A 21,286-nucleotide genomic window follows, 5' to 3' on the forward strand; every position below is an offset into this window, starting at 1 on the left:
AAAATTCACTTGAGTTTTTAAGATAAAAACAGATCAAAAATTTGCACCATCATGTGACCTGTCACTGGCCTCTGCCCCTAGAGACATTTTCGTGGGAAGGTTTGAGAAGCACTGCTTGAAAGTCAATTAGTTCTCCTAAAGGGAAAGAACCATCAGGAAATCAAGGAATTTGGAAATCTGATTCCTAAAACACAGACGCCAGATGCCAAATGTTTCTCTGAGGCTTTACACTTTGATCTCAGGTGGTTTCTTAGACAAGCAGTCAAGCTTCCAAGTATGAAAGCCGAATCCTGTGAAACCCTCACACATATTTGCACAAGTCAAGCCCACCTGCAGTTACTAACAACCACTAGTATACTACGAGTGAAGAAAAACCTGTCTGAAAAAGAAATACAACAGTATGGAGGTTTTTCAAAAAGTTAAAAATAGAACGACCCTACAATCCAACAATTGCACTAGCAGGTATTTACCCAAAGGATACAAACACTGATTCCAAGGGGCACCTGCTCCCCAATGTTTATAGCAGCAACGTCCGCAATAGCCAAACTGTGGAAAGAGCCCAGATGTGCATCGACAGACGAATGGATAAAGAAGATGTGGCATCTACGCACAATGGAATATTACTCAGTCTTAAAAAGAATGAAATCTTGCCATTGGCAATGACGTGGCTGGAGCTAGAGGGTGTTATGCTAAGCGAAATACATCAGTCCGGAAAGACAAGTACCAGATGATCTCACTCATATGTGGAATTCAAGAAACAAAACAAATGAACACAGGAAGGGGAGAAAGAGAGGCAAAGCAAGAAGCGGACTCTGACCATAGAGAGGCTGATGGAGGGAGGTGGGTGGGGGAGGGGCGTTAAGGGGGGCACTTGTTGTGATGAGCGCTGGGTGCTGTAGGTAAGTGATGAATCACTGAATTCTACCCCTGAAAGTAGTACTGCACTGTATGTTAACCAGCTGGAATTTAAATAAAAATTTGGGGGGGGAGGGGAAGAACTATAACTACTTTGCATATTAAAAGTGAAAACGCGAGTGCATTCACTTTTTCAATAAGTACTTATTAAGCTCCTACTGTGTGCCTGGCACTGCTCTGGGCACTTGGGATACATTAGTGAGCAAAACAGACTAAATCGTTGCCTTATGTGGAGCTTATATTCATGGAGTTGGTTTTTTTTTTTTCCCTGATGCCAGGACGGGAGCCAGAGAGGATGACACGCATCTCTACCCACACTTCCATATATTTGTCTTTGGGATATTATTGTCTGGGATAAAATGAGTTTTAGAGCCTGTGAAAGTATGCAGGATCTCTAAAAATACAGACGAAGTGGATTTTATTCTCAGCATCATTTTTATCCTTCTAATTGGTTTCTAAACTCGCACTTCATACTCATCATGAAGTGCGAACAAATCCAGTCTAGCATTTGAAAAGCAATTAACAATATACAATTAGCATCCAGCAAGGATACGCTACTGCAGCCCCCCCTCCCCCGCCAGCTCACAGGGGTCTCTCTCTGGTCTCGGATTGCTGGCAGAGGTGGGCGCAGCCCGGTAGCTCCCCTGGGCTGCAGCCTGGCCTTATCTGTTGAGTGATGTGAAAGTGTTGGGATATCACAACTAGATGTTAAGTTCCTTCAGAGAATGTGCCTTTCCCACTTCTTCTCACCTGGCTTCCCAACAGCCAAGCAGAGGTGAGCATTTTCTCTTCTGAATCTGGAAAACAGGAATTAATAGAAAAAACTAGAATCATCAGTACTACTAATTAGCACTATAATAGTAATAATAATAATAATAATAGTAATAGTAATGACAGCAATGATCTTCATAGCCCTTCACTTTTATACAGCACTTTACAAATGACGATGGCTGCCATGTCTGTTATTTCTCTGACTTTCACCCCAGTCCTGTGCCGTGAGCTCCATGGGGATCGCTAATAATTAGCACCCAGTGGATGGTGGTAGGGTGGTGGCAGAGTGGATTTGATACAAGTTTATGGGATCAGCGCCATTTTTCAGACAAGATATTAGGTCTTGTGGTTATTTCTGGTCTTTTTTTTCAATTACACAACACATGTTCACTGTTGAATTAATAGTAAGCAAAAGGAAAAAATAAAATAAAATAGAACGATACTCTAGAGAAAACCACGGTTGATGAATAGCCTTTGAGATTCTTCCCCATAGAGTTATAAATATGTGCGTGTATATTCAAAGGGAAAGAAGATATTTACTCTTTTTAACTTGATTATCATTTTTTAAAAAGATTTTATTTATTTATTTGACAGAGAGAGAGAAAGAGCACAAGCACGGGGAGCAGCAGGCAGAGGGAGAGGGAGAAGCAGGCTTTCCCACGGAGCAGGGAGCCTGCCACGGGGCTCCATCCCAGGACCCCGGGAGCATAACCTGAGCTGAAGGCAGATGCTTAACATACTGAGCCACCCAGGTGCCCTTTAACTTGATTATCATTTAACATTCTATTATTGACATTTTCTATGACGAAAAGTATAAATTTACTTAATCTTTATCTGATACATTACATTGATGAACTACAATTTATTGGACATTTACGTTTTCAGGTTTTTGTTGTTAGGTACGTTGTTGCAACAAATATTGATATTTATTACACTTGTCCAATTATGTATTTAGTTCAATTTCTTGTAAGCGAAATCTCTAAGTCATGATTTCTAGAGAGTTTCTGGGGCGTGATTGTGTGTGTGTGTGTGTGTGTGTGTGTGTGTGTGTTATCAGCTACATTGGATATATAGGAATTAAGCATCATATTTAAGACAGAAACATGATACAAATATATATTTCTCCTGGCTATTTATGGACATGCCCATCCCCCCATATCCAGGGCCAAACTGGATATTATTAATGAGATTTATATGTCCTTGGCTGCCCTCCTTCCTTCCTTTCTTTCTGAATAATTTAGTTCAAAATCCATTTGGCAGGCCTGAGTGAGGAAGGTGGCACCATGGGATCGGAACTCCAGTGAGAAGAGCAGCCAAGCAGGTGTCAGCCCACTAAGATTGGGAGATCGGTTAGATCTGGGAAAAGGGGAACAAATATGTAAATATTTGAGGATAATGGGAGTGAGGCCTCTCACTATTACAGAAGGGAGTTACAAATATAGAGAAGGGAAGCTGGAATGAACCACGTGGTACTGAATTCCAGATGGAGAGAAGTCACACTGAGCACACCTAGCGCCCAGATCTTGGTTTCAAAATAACATTTTCCATTAAATGGAACTAGGGCTCCTTAGAGAAATGGCTCATTCCAGGGCTGGGTCCGAAGAAGTACAAGATAAGACTGGAGTATCTTACTGCACTGGAAAATACTCTAGGTGCTCAAAGAAGGATGGGGACACATCACAAGGACATAGGATCCAGGATGACTCCCACTGACCAAATCTAGGACAATTTGCATATCAAAATAAATAAGGATAATAATGGATCAGGTATCATTGAATAAATTAAGAATCTATAGCCCCACATTGATAGAAATACATAAATAAATAAATGGGAAAAATAAAAACCTTTTATTTTTATTTTTTAAGATGTTATCTATCTATCTATTTATTTATTTCAGAGGGAGACAGAGCATGCAAACATGAGTGAGGGGGAGGGGAGAGGGAGAAGCAGACTCCCTGCTAAGCAGAGATCTCCATGTGGGGCTTGATCCCAGGACCCTGGGATCATGACCTGAGCTGAAGACAGACGCTTAACTGACTAAGCCACCCAGGTGCCCCAAAAAGCTCTTGCTTTTAATAAAATACCAACCAATAAATGTGGAAGGAATTATGGAATTAGAAGTCACCACTTGGCAACCTTTACAGTAAAAAATCAGACAACCATCGATGGGTGTTAACAATAAGGGGTATAAAATTCAATGAAGAAGAGGATATTTGCATAGTCTTATAGTATCTCTCCACAAAAATACTGATTAGTTACAAAGGGGAGAAGGGTAACTTTCCAGTGGAGAAGTATGTCATCTTGATGGAGTGATCAAAGTTAAAACACCAGTAACGGTTAAAACAGCATTGTATGCCACTTGAGAAGATGTAGTTGAGCGATCACAGTCACTTCTGTGACTGCCCCTCACTCCTACCAAAAAGACGTAACCTCAATCCAATAATCAGGACACATCAGACAAGCTCAAACTGAAGGACATTCTCCAGAATAAATGTCCTTTTGTGTTTAAAAAGTGTTTTTTTAATATCATCATCCAAGAAGAGTCAACGGATCATAAGAATTCATAAGAATATCACCAGATATTCTAAGTGCATTTTCCACAGTCAAAACTTTACAATGGACCTTGAACTTGGCCAGCATCTACCCCCATTACTAATCTGCTTTTTTTCTATTAGAATAATCACTGCTATAAATTTAGGGGCGACTGGGTGGCACAGCGGTTAAACGTCTGCCTTCGGCTCAGGGCGTGATCCCGGCGTTCTGGGATCGAGCCCCACATCAGGCTCCTCCGCTAGGAGCCTGCTTCTTCCTCTCCCACTCCCCCTGCTTGTGTTCCCTCTCTCGCTGGCTGTCTCTATCTCTGTCAAATAAAATTTAAAAAATCTTAAAAAATAAATAAATAAAAAATAAAATGTCACATTTAAGGGGAAAAAAAAAACAATGCCAAAATCATGAATATCAAGGCAGACTGAGGAACTGTTCCACCTTGAAGGAGACAGACAAGACATGACAACTAAGGGTGACAGTGATCCTGAACTGGCCTCTGGCTACACAGTCCCCTATACTGGGACATTGGGCAAAGCTTGGGTGGATCCTGGGAGGAAGAAATGTGGGAGTTCTTCATACTGTTTTTGCTACTTTTCTGTAAGTTTCAAAGTATTCTTAAAAAATTTTAAATGAGTCATAAATAAGTAAACTATTCCATTGAAAAGTACTGAGGTCATATGCCTTGAAAGAGATACGCATTTTATGATGTGTTCTTAGGTCTTTCCTGCTGTATGTGTCTAAGCCAAAGTATTCTCTTTCTGTTTCTTTGGAATTCTCTTTCAACAGATCCCCCTTTTAGTATTTGCTCTGCCTTAGAATGGTTCCTTGAAAGATACCCATCAATGCCTCTCACTTTGGGCTTGACCTGCCTGGTAGTCTCATGACAGCGGATGCCAGCTACAAGTGGTACAGGCCACACTAATTCCCACCAAACTTGACTAGTAATTCACTTTCACCCAAAACAGAGACCTGCCATCCAAGAATTCATACTGCCACTCCCAGGGAGACAAAGGATAGCCTTGTGGAGGCAATCTGCCTGGTGCTGATGCACCCAATGTCTCATTTTATCCTAAGGAGCCTATTATAATGGAAATACATTATCATTTCCACTTTATAGATGGAGGAACAGTGTCCTAGAGAGTTTAAAAAGAACTCTGGCTTAACAAGCAGGTGGGGTAGGGATCAGATGAACCTAATAAAAATCAGCATGTTTATCTCCTCAATGTGGTCAAGTGGATTGGCCTATATTCAAAATCCAGCTCAGAAAATTCTGCGAGAAATAACCGCTGTCTTCATAAAAGTCAATGTCTTCATATAGCCCAGCTGGTGCAGATTATTCATGGTTCTGTGGTTGATAATAACAGCTGCCATTGCTTGAGCACCTATTATGTGTCAAGCACTCTGCTAGGAATGTTAATAAATTAGCTCATTTGTAAAATCAGCTTCTGGGTTGCTTGGCTGGCTCAGTCAGTGGAGCGTGCAACTCTTGATCTAGAGTCATGAGTTTGAGCCCCATGTTGGGAGTGGAGATTACTTAAAAATAAAATCCTTAAAATAAATAAATAAATAAATAAATAAATAAATAAGGAATCAGGCTCTACTGATCCGATCCACATTTTTGTCCAGTTTTTTTCATATAATGAGTTATTTGCTGTTTCCTGATATTAAACCAACCTTGCATTCTTACAATATATCCTGCTTGGTTGTGGTATATTCTTCTCTCTATATGTGCTAGATTTTATTTCCTAACAATAGATTTTCAATTCTTGCCTCCATATTAATAATTGAGATTTCCTTTTTGCATACTATCATTCTATTAATTTTGTATACTATCATCCTATTTATGTGAATTACTTTACTACTTATAACAACACTCCAAGGTATATACTTTTATATTACAGATAAGGAAACTGAGCTCAGAGAGGTAAAGTAACTTGTCCAAGGTCCACACAGCTAGTGTGGTCGCAATTTCCATGTCTCCTTGCACAGGCTCTGGTTCACATCCATCCTTCACTTTCCAGACATAGAAAGAATGTCACACCCAGAGACAGTGCCATGTGCTTCTCTGGGTACCCAGAAATGCAGTGCTGGCTTAGCTCTGCCTCTCAGGTAAGAGAAGTGGATAGGTTACCTTCTTTTCTGGTCCTTGGTTTTCTCTCCTATTAATTGGAACGATTGATAGAGACAATCACTACTATTTTTTCTAGCTCTGTAAGTCCTTTCTCTAGACTTGTTTTGTTAGTGAGTCTTAGCCAGCCACCCCCCACCACCACCAATTTCCACTGTGGGATGGAAAGATAGCATGCATTAACTTTGTGTGGGGGGGGGGGTAGAGAAGGGAAGTGGGGGAAGGGAGGGGAGGGAAGGAGAAGACAGGAGAAGAGGAGAAGAGAGGTTTATGAAGGAAGATAACTGTCCAAAGAGCTGCCATGTATCCATTCTATTCCCAGACTTTCCTATGCATTCAGCTTGGCCCTAGGAAATATTTGTAAACACATACAGAAGTCCACACTGACAAGTTTCTATTGCTGATAATAATTGGGCTGCAGACTTCTGGCTTCTGGAAGCCACTAGTACTTGATGTCTTCCTGCCAAATGACCTAATGTCAGTGACCTGCCCCTCACTTCAAGATACTTAGGTAATGGACTCTGTTCCTCTGGCTTGGCCCAGGGTATTTTCTCTGGAACCTGACCTAGTATTTGCCCTTGGCTTCCAAATGCCACTGCTGTAAGAAAGCAACTCTCTTGCCTCTTGCCCTGAACCAGTGGGAAGGCAAAAGAGGAGGTCTTATCCTGTCCCAGTTTTTCTATAGACTTTAACTCTCTGTAACTTGACACTGAAGTTAAAGAACAAGTAACCATTACTGAATGTATTCTTTGGTTAGTATCTTAAGGGCAAAAAATAACATCAAGCAGGGCCTCCTGAGGGTGGGTAATAGGTGAGTCAAGATATTGGTCCTCTAGGCTGTAGGGCAATAGGAAGGGGCCATCTGGAATTTATCCCAGGACTCTAAGTACTCATGAAGTCGGGGGAAATGTTAGGAAGCCTGGCTTAGGGGACTGGCTTAAGGGACATCTCAATAGGCCTGGTTCTCTTATGGAGTAGACATCTGACTTTTTATTTGTTTTTACCTGATTTTGTCATTGTTGTTCACCTTCCCACTATCTTTCTTTGATCCTCTGATCACGACCCCCATTTCTCCTTTGAGGAGAGATTACTGGGTTGGAACAATGCTGCACTAGGACTTCTGGCAGCGATCTTCCCAGCTGTGTGGACACAGTGGGGCGTAGATGAGTGAATGAGGCCCCTGCACAGAGAAGAAAGAGCTGAGAGAGGAAGAGGGGGAAAGAGATGGAAGGGAGGGAGTCTTGTAGGGAGTTTGACTCTTGACTGATGTTAGATCTATCCAGATCCTCATTAATAGAGTAATTTCTATTCTCCTGTCTTCACATTTCCATGAGATGAATTCCACTACAGAAGATTATCTGGCTTCCTTCTCCACCCCATGCTCTCTCCTCCCCACCATTTGATTGGTGAGGTGGGAAGGGTTTGATCACATTACTCCAGGTCCCTTTAGTAGGGAGGATTAAAGTGTTACTAATTACTATTCTCACATGGTCTCCCTGTCTCTTGAACTTCCTGTCCACAGAGCAGAGAGGGTGCCTCATGCTCCCAGCTCCATGAGTGTGTAAGATGCTTCCTTTTCTGTCTTTCCTTCACAACCAGAACCTTATGCAACTTATCCTTATAATCCCAGCATTTACAACAGTGCTGCTTACACATGTAGGTGCACATTACACATTCAGTAGATAAAAACAACGTCTGGATGACATCAGGCTGCTCTCAGGAAAATATGAATATTTCTGTGGCGAATGTGTCTGTACCGTGCCCTTCATGGTCTCATCTGAAGGGTGACTTGCTCTATCTGGAAAACAGTCAAGGACCAAGAATAAGGTTTTACAGCAGTAAAGGACTTTAACCAGAGGTTCAATTCTATTTGGCAAATAATGCGTTTGCATGCCTCCATTGTGTGGAAGCTGAGCTAGAAACACTGTGGGCTCCCAAGCACCTAGGGGAATTAAATTTTTTTCCCATAAAGTCGAATGTCACCTTGAGATGGATTTACTTATTCTGATTAGCTAAGGCTTTTTGAGACCGTTCTGCCCTTCCTTTGATGTGTGTGTTGAAGTGGTCTTCTACCAATATATGGATTGATGATTAATTCAGAGTGCATTAGGAGCCCTTGGCTTGTTCATGCTTGGTCAAATATCTTGCTATTCTATTATTCTGAATAATACATTTTCAAGCCACCACTGATTTATTATTATCTTTCAAACAGCACACATTCGGTTTCCTCAATCAGCATTTCTAGAAGTCTCCTCGGCAGCCTATTCTGTTTTTTTGGGGGGGTGGGGGTTGCAGACAGCCTTGGCAGTGTCTAGGTAGGACAGAATGTTTGTTTGCAGAGCAGAACGAGGGAACAAAGGCCCTGCATCTCATTGAGTAATGGGACGTGAGCAGCGTAGCATCTGGTCTTGGCCACAGCACATTGATATATGGGTTATAATCTCCCAGAGAGCCCTTCATTCTGTCTGCAAGATGCAGCCAACTCAAGCCAAGGAAAAAAGACTTGTACATTCAGTGGACACATAGCCCTTGGTTGTTTTAGCCACAAACACCAACAACTCTACCAAAAAGTGAAGCAGGAATTGCTGTGTGCTGTGCTAGGAAGACATGGAGTCTGGAACCTGATGACTTGGGTTCTGGAAACCCTGCTGGGAGCTCACTGGGAGATGCTCCTAAAATCACATCATCTTCTCTGGTCCTCAACTTGTTCATATATAAATGGTGAGAGGTTGGAAGAGAGGAACAATCAAACCAAATTATCTCTGAAGTCTCTTCCATGGAAGGCCAGGGCCATGTGGATTAATGGCATAGTACTTTCCAAGTCTCTGGCTTTCCTGGGACCTTAAAGATGCAGGGCAATCCCACCTCCTTCTCCCAACCAGAGCACTCACCCCTTCCCCATAGTGGCTATTCACATGCTCTGTGCTTTTCCTAAGCTTCCTGCCCTCCATCCTCTTGCCCCTCCCTTAGCAGGTGGCCCTGCATCTATCACAAAGAGGAGTGGAAGCCATTGGGTGGGAATTCTCCAACATCGTAATACCACCCTGACACAGCCACCTACATCCATCCTGTGCTTGCTGGAAACAAATCCTCAGGCAGACCCGGCCTCCATAGCTTCACGGGCCCCTTGGAATGTGGATGATGATCTCTCTCTCTCTCTCTCTCTCTCTCTCACTCTCTCACTGTCTGCCTCTCTCTCCCACCTCCCTCCCCCATCAACCCTTCCTTCTCCACTTGCCCTTTCCCTTCAGCCTTCCTTCCCACCCAGCTCCCTTCCACCCCAGCATAAGCCCTCCTTTGCTCAGACACCTCCCTTCCAGGCACAACTCCATCTTTCTCATCTCTTTCACAACCAAGTGTCTTGAATGAGGTGTCCTCACTTCCCATGTCCACCTCCTAACCTTACCTGCCACCTCAACCACTTGTGACCTGATCTCTGCCCTCACCACCGCACAGACATTGCTCTTGGCTGACAATCTCCTCTTTGCTGCCAACCCCGCTAAGAAGTTGCATTACTCCATTCACTTGTCGGCTCTGTAATTCCCACACAGTCCATTTCTTCCTTGTCCCTGAAATCCTCCTTCCTTCACTTCCATCACTTTTGGATCGATCTGGTACCCCCCCTTCCAGAAAGCCTCCTGTGCCCTCCTGCCTCCCCACCTGGGCAAGGCACTTTCCTTTGATCTCACCTCTGCCTGTTGTTCTGACACACTACACATGACATCATGTTACACGCTGTCACTGCTCCCTTGATTTTTTCTTTCACTGGGATCTGAATGTCTGAAAGGCTGTGACTATTTCTACTCTACACTCCTGTATTCCTTCCATGGTGCTTGGCCTATAGTAGGCTCCCACTGTATGCTTTAAATGACTGAATGAGAGATTCTGAAGGAAAGGCCTTCTTTTGCTCATAATCATTCTAAAATTCTTGTACGAGGTCTTACCACATTGATAAGATTATCTCAATTTAATAATAGCTGACACTGATTCAGTGACTACTATGGACCAGGTATTATTCTTAGCACTGTGCCGATATAAATTTGTTTATTTCACACAGCAGCGCTGGAGCTAGGGATTATTATTTTCCCTAGTTTACAATTGCAAACACTGACTGCCCAAAGCCTGTGAGGGGCAGAGCTCTGTCTGCAAAAAGCCTATCTTACACCAAAGTCCTTTCTACTCTCCAAAGGGTTTAGTTGGGGGTGTTTTTTTCAAGAAATTGGGAGGTTGAAGGACCAGGTAAAAATCATCATTCTTTAAGTCAGACACAAAAACCAGGCAAGTTTCCTGGGAGCATTACCGCTCTCGTCAATTTCCCCAGTGAGACACTCCCTTTGGTCCTCTCCCAGGACAATCCGCAATGAGCAGGAAGCAGTGAGCATCACAGGCCAGTCTTCTTGGTTCCTGCCGTATCCTTAGGACCTGGCCCATGTCCCTCTCCCACTCCCTCTGCCTTGAGGTGGGCAAGGCAGGACAGTCTTTTCCTCTGGATGTTGATACGGGGAAAGGACTAAGGTCGTCCACCTGTTCTGTCTTAGCCCCCGGTGTTAAGTCCAATGCAAGGGGAAAGCACGGCTGGCCCTCTGAGCCTCGGGTCCAAGCCCTCTTCCCTAATCCAGGGATCTGTATTAAAGTTAATGATATTGATGCCCTTATGACTCCAGTGTCCATATCTCATTTGCATGGAAAATCAGTGCAGGTGGGATGTGATAAATATGCCCCTCAGAGCCCATCTGACTTCAAGTGGAATACGTTGCAGGTATGTCATAGTTAATATATTTATGATCAATCATTGATCGCCCACCTCTCCTAACACAAGGAAGCCTTTTTAACATCAAAAATGATCAGAAATGCCCACATGAGAGTGATTGTCCTCTGGAATCTATTGATAATTCAAATAGATAAAAGCTGTGAATTCAAAAATGTTTTTGGACGATTTTGTATTTGATTATAAGCAATGGTACTGTATTCCTTTGAAAGATACTTGAACCTCATAGTAAGCACTCAATAAACACTTGACTAACGAATAGATGATATACACACGATATTTGATTTTTTAGGTCAAATGATGCAGTTGGTTGTAACTACCTTGCAATAACCCAGTGATTCAGCACCAGGAACCCATATCTTACACATAACATACAATGTACATGGTCTTGATGCTCGAATGTCAACATGTGGGTGCGAATGTGTACGTGCTGTCCTTCTAAATGACTATTGTATGGGTCAGTGTTCTCCAGAGAAACAGTGTGTGTGTGTGTGTGTGTGTGCGTGCACGTGTGTGTAGAGAGAAAGATTTAGTACAAGAAATTGCCTCTTGCAATTGTGTGGGCTGATGAGCCCAAAATGCACAGGGCAGGCCAGCAGGCTGGGAACTCAGACAGGAATTGATGCTGCAATCTCGAGGCAGAATTTCTCCTTGGGAATCCTCAATTTTGTTCTCGAGGCCTTCAACTGATTGGATGTGGCCCACCCACATTTCAAGAGTAATTTCCTTTACTTAAAGTCAACTGATTGGAGACGTTAACCACATCTACAAAATACCTTCACAGCCACACCTAGATTAGGTTTGATTAAAAACTGGGTCCTATTGCCTAGCCAGGTGGACACATCTACCATTACAGACATTTTTCTCCATTTCTTTTTATCCACAGAAGGTACATGTCCATCTGCATTGATAGATAAAAATATAAAGATTATTTAAATTCTGTGCCTGCTTTTCTTTCTTTACTCTGTAAGTGTTTCTCAATTTGGGGACCATGAAGGAAGTAATAAACTACTTAAGCTACTTTTAACATTTCAAAAAGACTGGCAAGTAGATCCTGTGTTTTCTGATCAAAATAGCCTTTTTTTACTTTTGCCTGGAATTATATCAGCTCCACTTAGCAAGCCAGTTATTTCATACAAAAACAAAAATGGGTAATTTCACAAATGCGTTGTATTAGAAGGCCTTTTGAAAAACGCAGTTTACTGCGGGAAAATATTTACAGGTGACTTTGGTGGGGAAAATATTGGCAAGACACCAACATGTAATAAATTCAAAGAGCTTTCTGCTTTGGGTGCAACAGTGCCAAAGCCTTGGATAAAACCCAAAATTTAAACTCAGGAAGCAGCTTCACACCCAGCATCTGTCAGTTCTGCCTGCAAGAAGAAACCCATGGTTGGGGTGCCTGGTGGCTCAGTTGGTTAAGCATCCGACTCTTAATTTCAGCTCGGGCTGTGATCTCAGGGTTGTGAGATTGAGCCCCACATCGGGCTCCGAGCTGGGCGTGGAACCTGCTTAGTTCTCTCTCTCCCTGTCCCTCTGCCCTTCTCCCTCTCAAAAAAAAAAAAAAAATTAAAGAAGAAATCCATGGTTTTCTCAACAAAATGTGAATAGGGCTGTGTCCATGCAGTGAGCACGCAAGCATGGTGGGTCTCCCTGCTTCCTTGCTTCTGACTTGTTCTGCCTCCCAACCGCCCAGGCCGTGATCCCCACTTCTCAGTCTAGTGTCTACTCTAACTTCAGCCCCCAGCCCCAACCCCCCAGAGACTGACTTCTCCACTCCCCTCAACGCCATCACTCCATCTCTATGGCAAGATGGTCGTACATCTTCTCTGTAAGATCTTCCCGGCCCCATTCCTGACTCCAGCTAACCCGCTCTCAGCCTCCTGTCCTGGGTGTGTGTCACTCACAACCCGGGAACGAGGCACCACTTGGAGCCTATGGTTGCACACGGGAATCTCTCACCCAGGAGCAGGGAGGCATCCGAGGAAGAAGGATCTCTACCAGGCACCCACACCCGCCCGGCACTTAGAGGGTCTGCCTCACAGCTCTGGGCTCCGAGGCGCGTTCTGACCTCTCGTTCTCACGTTGGCTGTTTATGTTCTTTCTCTGCCCATGTAGCATGCACGGCGTCCTGTTCCTCACCGGCGGCCAGGTAGGCCTCTGCCCCTGCCACATCCCTGGGATGTCCATTCTCAAAGTCCCTGAAAGAGAATTCCAGACATGGCACGTGGTCAGCGTTTAAGTGACGCTATCTCACACCTTGCAATTTAATGAAAAGGTGTCCAGTCATTTGTAAGCAATGTGACAATAGGCAGAAAATTATACAAACCTATTTATACACATACACACGTAAACATGAGATATACGTATCACATTGAAGCAAATACGCGTAAAATAATAATGTCTAATTTCTTTTTTTTTTTTTTAAAGATTTTATTTATTTATTCGACAGAGAGAGAGACAGCCAGTGAGAGAGGGAACACAAGCAGGGGGAGTGGGAGAGGAAGAAGCAGGCTCATAGCAGAGGAGCCTGATGTGGGGCTCGATCCCATAACGCCGGGATCATGCCCTGAGCCGAAGGCAGACGCTTAACCGCTGTGCCACCCAGGCGCCCCATAATGTCTAATTTCTGAGCCCTTACTCCCCGCCGGGTGCTACGAGATGAACCCTGTGTGCTTTGTCCTCTCTTGAGAGACATGATTTCCCTCCATGTCACAGATGAGGCCTCCATGCTCGGAGAGCTCAGAGTGCTACGATACGATGCTGCTGCTTACACACGCTTGCGTCCAGCTGGCCTTCTCTGCACGCTCACGGAGGACACTGGTCTTCACGTGGCCTTTAGTCCAGACTCAGCTAAGTGCTATGTAATTAGGCAGCTGGTGGATAAGATCACAGGCTCTGCTGCTCACTGCCTTGGTTTAGAGTCAACCTTCACCCGTCACGAGCCGAATGACTTTCTAGGATTCTCTTGGCCTCAGTTCCCGCATCTGTAAAATGGGGATAATTTGAGACCCTTCCTCCTGCAGCAGATGTGAGACATGATAGGTAACAAGTTGCTTGCCTTGCCTTACGCCTGCCCTTTTTTTATTATTATTATTATTTTTATTTTTTCATAATAATTTTTTATTGTATTATGTTAGTCACCATATAGTACATCCCTAGTTTTTGATGTAAAGTTGTTGGAGATGTCAACGCCTGCTTTATTTCCATTTTTTTTTAACAGAGAGAATTAGGGAATTTATTTTTTTATTTAAATTCAATTAATTAATATATCATGTATTATTAGTTTCAGAGGTAGAGTTCAGTGATTCATCGATTTTATATAACACCCAGTGCTCATTCCATCATGTGCCGTCATCCAGTTACCCCATCCCCTCACCCCAATGCCTGTTTTAGATGCCAGATCATTGGGACCAGATAGGAAGAATGTGAGTGAGTTCTTGAGATGAGAGAAGACAGGGAGGGGTCAGCATATTTGATCTGATTGCAGGACAGAAGCCCAGCAGAGGGGAGCAGGACTCAATTAAGAACACGAGGAATCTTGGTCTCCTGGCTAAGCACAGGGCAGGCAAACAGTTGGCCAGAGGGAAGGAAAGGGGAGAAGCTGCCCAGCAGGAGGCAGTGCAGAGCAGTGGACAGCAGAGCCTACTCTGATGCCCCCGCTCCGCCCCATCTGAATGGTATGTGTTGGGCAAACTGTACAACGTGCTTTTGGTTCCATTTGCCCAACTATAAAGGGGGAATGATAATAATACTGACCACCTGCCAGGACTGTGAGAATCAAGTGAGATAATGCTAAAATACTTCGATGAGTCTCTGCTCAATACCTGAGAGCTATTTTTATTACCTATTATGTTAGCACCCTGTGTCTGCTGGGACAAATCATCACCAGCTTAGTGGCTTAAAGCAACACGAATGTTTCCTCTTCTGGTTCTGGAGGTCAGAAGTCTGCAGTCAGGTTCATGGGGCTAAAGTTAAACTATCGGAGGGCTGGTTTCTTCTGGAGGCTTTGAGGAGGGAACTGCTTTCCTCCTCAGCTCCTAGGGGCTGCCGGGGTTTCTCGGCTTGTGGTCCCTTCGCCGCATACAAAGCACATCGCTCCAATCTCTGCTCGACTGTCACGTCACCTTCTCCTCCTCTGTTAAGCATCCCTCTGCCTCCCGCTGATAAGGATGCTTATGATTGCATGTAGGGCCTGCTTAGATAATCCAGGATACTGTTCCCATTGCAGGATCTTTAACCTAATCGTATCTGCAAAGTCTTTCTGCTGTGTAAGTAACATTCCCTGGTCCTGGGGTTGGGATGTGAATATTTTTGGCACTCATTATGCAGCCAATCATATACATTAATAGTAGTGTCAGAGCAGGTGGTTGGATAACAGTGATGGGAAATCTGAGACCCAGAATAGCCAGAGGAGTTTGGAGAGAAAACTGCCATGTATCAATCGAGAGTGCTAATTACTTTCATGACGCAGGTCATTCTGAGGATTGAGACACAGAGTCCATGCTCAAAAACTGTCAGCTCTTAGTATTATCATGGTAGCTCCTTACTCCTCCAAAGTCCACTCTGGGTAGGTGGTAGTTGCCTTCCCAATATATTTCGTCTCTTCCTGTGTAGCAGGTGATTTGAGTAGAACCTACCTCATCTTCAGAGTGACCAAAATGGTCAAAGTGCCATAGTAGTCATGTTACCTAAGATGGTCTCATCGAAGCTAAGACTTTTTTAATTATGGGAAAGGAGCTACACATAGGTATTTTATTACATGAAGACAGCCTAAGCATAAAGACAACACACAGGATAAGTTGGAGCTGGAGCTAAGATCATGGCAGAAGAGTGCAGCCAAATCCTTGATCAAACTATGCCTGAAGTCCTACCTCTGCACTTTTCAGTTATATAATGCTGTGTCTCCTTTATCATTAAGTTATTTGGAGTTGGATTTTCTCTTCCTTGTTACCCAATATCCTGGAGACAAGTAGATATTGCCATCTCCAGTTTGTAGGAGAGGAAACTGAGTCTCAGAGAAATAGATGGCTTGCCAAATTTGTATAGCTGACAGAGGAGTCAACGCAGGTCTGAGTGACTCTCATTTTCCCACCAAGTACTGTGGCTGGGGCAGCTGAATCCTCTCCCTCGATGGCTCCAACAGTACTGGAGCTGTCTGACAGGTACCAACAGAGGGTCAGATGGTGCCGCCCATAGAGGGAGCCACATTGAGGAAGACAGAGTGCCTGATGGAGACCATATCTGCAACCCCCAACCCACAGCATGGACACAGGAAGAGCAAGTGTCTCCAGACTCTGTTCCACCTCGTCTGTGTTCAACATCCTCCTTTCCAGGTTTTCGCTCCTCCAGAGACAGTGACTGGAGAAATATTGTCCCTGGCTCTACATGAAAGCAGTCTCAGCTGCATTTTAATTCCTCCCAAACATGATGTGATAATAAAAGCTCAAGGGAAGTGGGACGTAATTCGTCCATTGTTGAGGCATCTAGTAAGTACCATGCATTCCTCTCAGCACATCACATTTTTTTCATTACCATAGCTCTGTGGGTGGCATCATTATGTTCACTGGGCTCACGGGGAAACTGAGGTACTGTCAGGTTAGGTCACTTGCCCAGCTGGTAAGTGCCAAAGTCAGAGTCGGAATCCCAGGCCCGGATTACTGAACACTGCGAGTGGCTTCTACAATAGCACGTGGCCTCCTCTAAAAATATTACCATGACCACTGTTTCTGGGATGTTGCCTGAAACTATGACTTCAACACCAGCCCAGGACATAATGAGAGAGAGTGCCAAAGACACCACACAGGGCAATGAGCAGGCAGTCTGAGGAACGCTCGGGTGAATTCTCGGGGCACTCACAGTGGCCTGCTGGGTACAAAGGTACTTGGGAACATCTTGGGGACCAGATGGCTCAAGTGAACACCCTAAGGACGGCCATGATCTCAGACGCAGTAATTACCGTGTTCCCAAAAGAGCTTCAGAGAACGGTCATAAAAGGACCAATGACTCACGCCTGAAAAGGCACAGATAGGTTTTTGCTGGCCTCATAGAGGAAACCAGACTTTGATGCTGGGACAGGAGCTATCACCAGGAGAAAGACGGAAAAGGCACCTGAGCATTGGGTCTTTTGTTGACCTCAGCAATGAGCTAGCAGCCCATGCTTGAAAACTGTTCTGTAAATCGGTGTTCAGACTCACCTCCCGCCCACTGGCCTCAGCGAGTTATGATTTATAATGAGGGAACAGAAGAGAGTGCTTGGTCATCTCATCGCCTGCTTGCCTCCTGAGATACAGAGCGGACTGGCATGGTTTCCATATGGAATTTTCAGAGGTGCCATCAATTTTAACTTCAACCAGGGAGGGCTGTTGCTGGGAAGGAATCATGTCAACAACCCAAGGGCCCCAGGAGATGTTTTGGCCCTCGACTGCAAGGAAATATCCAAGTTTCTTTACAGGGTTGAAAGGAAAGCTCCATGTTTGAGAATGAAGACAGGGTCAGACCAGGGGTGGAGCAGAAGCGGAGCAGTTTCTAGGGCCTCTGGTTTGAAATGGAGGAGAGAGCAGTGCTCAGGAGCACTGAAGCACAAGGGGGTGGGGAATAGAAAGTGGAGACCAAGTCAGGACTCGAAATGACCTGAGGTTTAATATTTAAATGTATAAATGGCTGAGTTGGATCCTTCCAAGGGCCGGGAGGGAAGGATCAGTTCCAGGCCTCTCTCCTTAGCTGGCAGACGGCCGTCTCCTCCTCCCTGTGTCTTCAGATGGTCTTCCCTCTGTGCGTGTCTGTGTCCAAGACCAACTCAACAGTTGGCATACAGGATTAGGGTCCACCCTAATGACCTCACTTTAATTTAATTATCTTTTTAAAGACCCTGTTTCCAAATATGGTCATATTCTAAGGTACTGAGGGTTAGGACTTTGACATACAAATTCGGGCCAAGGGGCACAAGTCAGCCCATGACAGGACCTAACTTGTGCCAAGAGCTCGTACGTGAACGCTGGAGCGGAAGTGCTTTCCTGCAGTTCTGGGAACCCCTAGAGGACAGTCAGTGATCCATCAGCTAGAGACAAGGAAGACTTCACAGAGAAGGTGACTTGGGAACTGGGCTGGAAGGATGGGAAGTTTTCACCTGCTGGAGAGGATTTAAAGATGGACTTCTAGGTGGACAGAAGGACGTGTGCCAGAGCTTGAACATGTGAAAGAAAGAGCCATGTTGAACATGTGAAAGAAAGAGCCATGTGAAAGAAAGAGAATTGAGTAGGGTGAGGGGGTGGGTGGAAGGACAGGTGGTGATGAAGGTGAGAAGACAATGAGAGACCCAGCCGCCACACGTGCTTCCACCACCAGTCAGCAACATTAGCAGACCCGGTCCTCTTGAGTTGATTCCATGAACATCACTTATCGCAGAATCGTTGAGGCCCAGAACGTTAGCACCAGTTCAAACTCCCCCTGTTATAGACGAGAAGAACATGGCTCAGAATATACAAGTGATTTTCCCAAGATCACACAGAGAGTTAATGGCACAGACCTGGTGCCAGGCCCCAGAGGGGTAGATCCTCTCTGCTCTCTACAGTATCACGCGTGGACCCTGCAACTCAGAAAGGGCTAAGATTTATATACGCAAGCATCTCAGCCTTCCTGGGAATGAGAAAGGGGGAAAAATCCCTTCTCCATCACCCTTCCAATCACAATAACATTATACTGGCTCCTAAGAGGGGCCAGGAAAAATAAGTTACCTCCAGTGATTTATGATCCCAGAACTGAGACCACCTAGTGTGCTCTGGCCTGAAGCAGGTTCCACTTCAATTTTGAAAACAACCCTGTGAGTGCCGCCAGCCTGCTGGCCATGTGCCTGCATGGCCCCCGCCCTGGCATCGGAGCCCAGTAGCCTTGGCCCCCTAGCCTTGATCTTGCTGTCGTTTACGAGGTACGGGAGGTACAGACTGATTGCAGAGCAGGGCAAGATTTATTTTTGGCTCTTGTCTCTGGAGGGAAATTAATCCCAGATGATGCTGCCAGGGCGGAGGGGTGGTGGCTGAGCTCTTTCTTAGGAAGCCGGGGGCAGCTACTGACCCCAGAGAGGGTTCCACAGCAGAGAAGGGAAAGAACCAACCAAGACCCTGACTTGGTGTGAGCCTCAGTTCACAGATGGCATTGATCCGATGAGCCTGAGTCACAGAAAGTCACACCTAGATGGAACTTTAGGGGACATCTTGGCCACCTCTCCTTCAAGTTGAGGCGGAGAGGGAGAAAAATGATTTGTCCATGGTCACAATTAGGTAAATGGCTGAACAAGCTTCAAATCTGAGTCAACCAGCCCTCTGCTCAGTGCTTTTCTCACCCTAGCCCCTCACCCCCTTCAAGCAAGGGTTGGGCATCCATCACCTTCTTACCTGAAGGGCAATTCAAGGGTTTGTCTCCCCTGTTCACTACCCACCACCATCCCTCCCACTGCTGCATCCTCCCCTTTGCCTGGCATGACATTTTCAGCTAAATTTCAGGTTTGGAGAGCCAGGTCAATGGCGGTGCTGGATTTCTTCACTCTGGATACCTGAAGGAGAGTCACATGTCATAACCTTGCACCCTGGGGAGCCCATGAGGACTGGGAGGGGAAGAAGTGGAAGTGTGGGTAGTAGTAGATACCTTCAGGTCAGGTGAGGCATGGCAAGTTCCCAGGGTGGCCTTGGAGAGAGGAACGGGTTGGAAAGTAAGAGAAGAGCTGATGCAGGAGGCATGGTCAGTCTTCGAATTTGAGGAAGGCTGTCCCTTTATGGAGAAGTGGGGGAGGGGACAGGTGAGCATGGATGGGTCTGGCTATCACGAGTGGGAGCCAGATGAGGGGGACTTAGGTGGTAAGCGCTCAACCTCACTGTGGTCCTATTTACTTCACTATCAAGGTAGAGTCCTAAGAGTCACCCTGGCCTTCTACCAGGACACTGTGGGCAGGCAGCTGGGAACACAGAGCAGAAAAGACATTTTCCCCCAGATCTGATCCCCTCAGCTACAGAGAAGCATTGTTGGAAGGCGGGATGGGAAGATGTTGGAGCAGAGGGAGACAGGAAGATGACTTAAGGACGAAGGGCTTGAGGCAGAAAGGTCAGCAAACTGAAACTGTCTCGGGGAGAGGGAGTTAATTCCATTCAGATGTTAGCTGGTGTTCTTATCCTACGCATTTGGAATGATGGGTTTGACAGGGCCGATGCAGCTTTCCAGACTAAAGGTAAAATCATTTCCCTGGAAAACCAAAACAGCATTTATTCCATCTAATTGATCCCTGAGCTCTGACTTTCGCCTCTGCCCCAGGCACTGTTCCTCTTGACCCATCTACGCCCCAGGCCTCCGCCATCTGCCCGGGCTTCTCCCTCTTCCAAGAGAGAGGCTGTCGTCGTTATCAGCTGACCTGGTGTGACCCCTACGCATGCACATGTGCGCACACCCAAAGTAAACACCTGCTTAGATTCTCTTCTCCCTCTTATATCAATCGGAGTGATCAGATGCCGTATGAGATCAAACGTAAGCAGAAGGAGTCAACATGTCGAGCACCTGATGGAGGCCACGGTTGCACCGCCACAACCCCCTTTTCTCAGACAACTCATCCCCATGCCTTCAGGGGAGCTCTGATGTAGGCTGAGAGCTGCAAGAACTGGATCCGAGCCTCCGAATGTGGCCGTGGGCAAATCACTTCCCCTCTCTGAGCCTCCGCTCCCCAATCTGTAAACTGGAACCACATTTAACACATCTCAGAGGCCCCTTCCTTTGGTGACCATCTATTGTCTAAATCCTGCAGCCTTTCCCTAGCCTCCCCCCGCCCCCGACCGGAGGCTGCAGGGGCACGTGGCTGGTGAAGGCCAGTGGACAGTCACGGCGTCCACCAGCCTCCCGCGGCACACAGGACACCGGCAGAGTACATCAAGCCCCCAGGGGACCTGCCGGGATGGGCTGAGTCACAGTCTCATCACAGATACTGGGATGAACTATAAGAATGTCTTGGGAACAGGCGGGGCGGGGGGAGGACGGCTGGTGGAAAGAGTGGGAAAGAAACCACGCATATCTCACGTGGTGGAGAATCTTCTCAGGCCTCCTAGACTGGAAATGCGATCTTGCTGCCCGTCCCCATGGCACCCTGAGACTCCAGTTCCCACCACCAGCCCGCATCC

The sequence above is a fragment of the Ursus americanus genome, chromosome 9 (assembly GCF_024610735.1).
Source record: "Ursus americanus isolate L20-20 chromosome 9, mUrsAme1.1.p, whole genome shotgun sequence".
NCBI classification, from domain to species: domain Eukaryota; kingdom Metazoa; phylum Chordata; class Mammalia; order Carnivora; family Ursidae; genus Ursus; species Ursus americanus.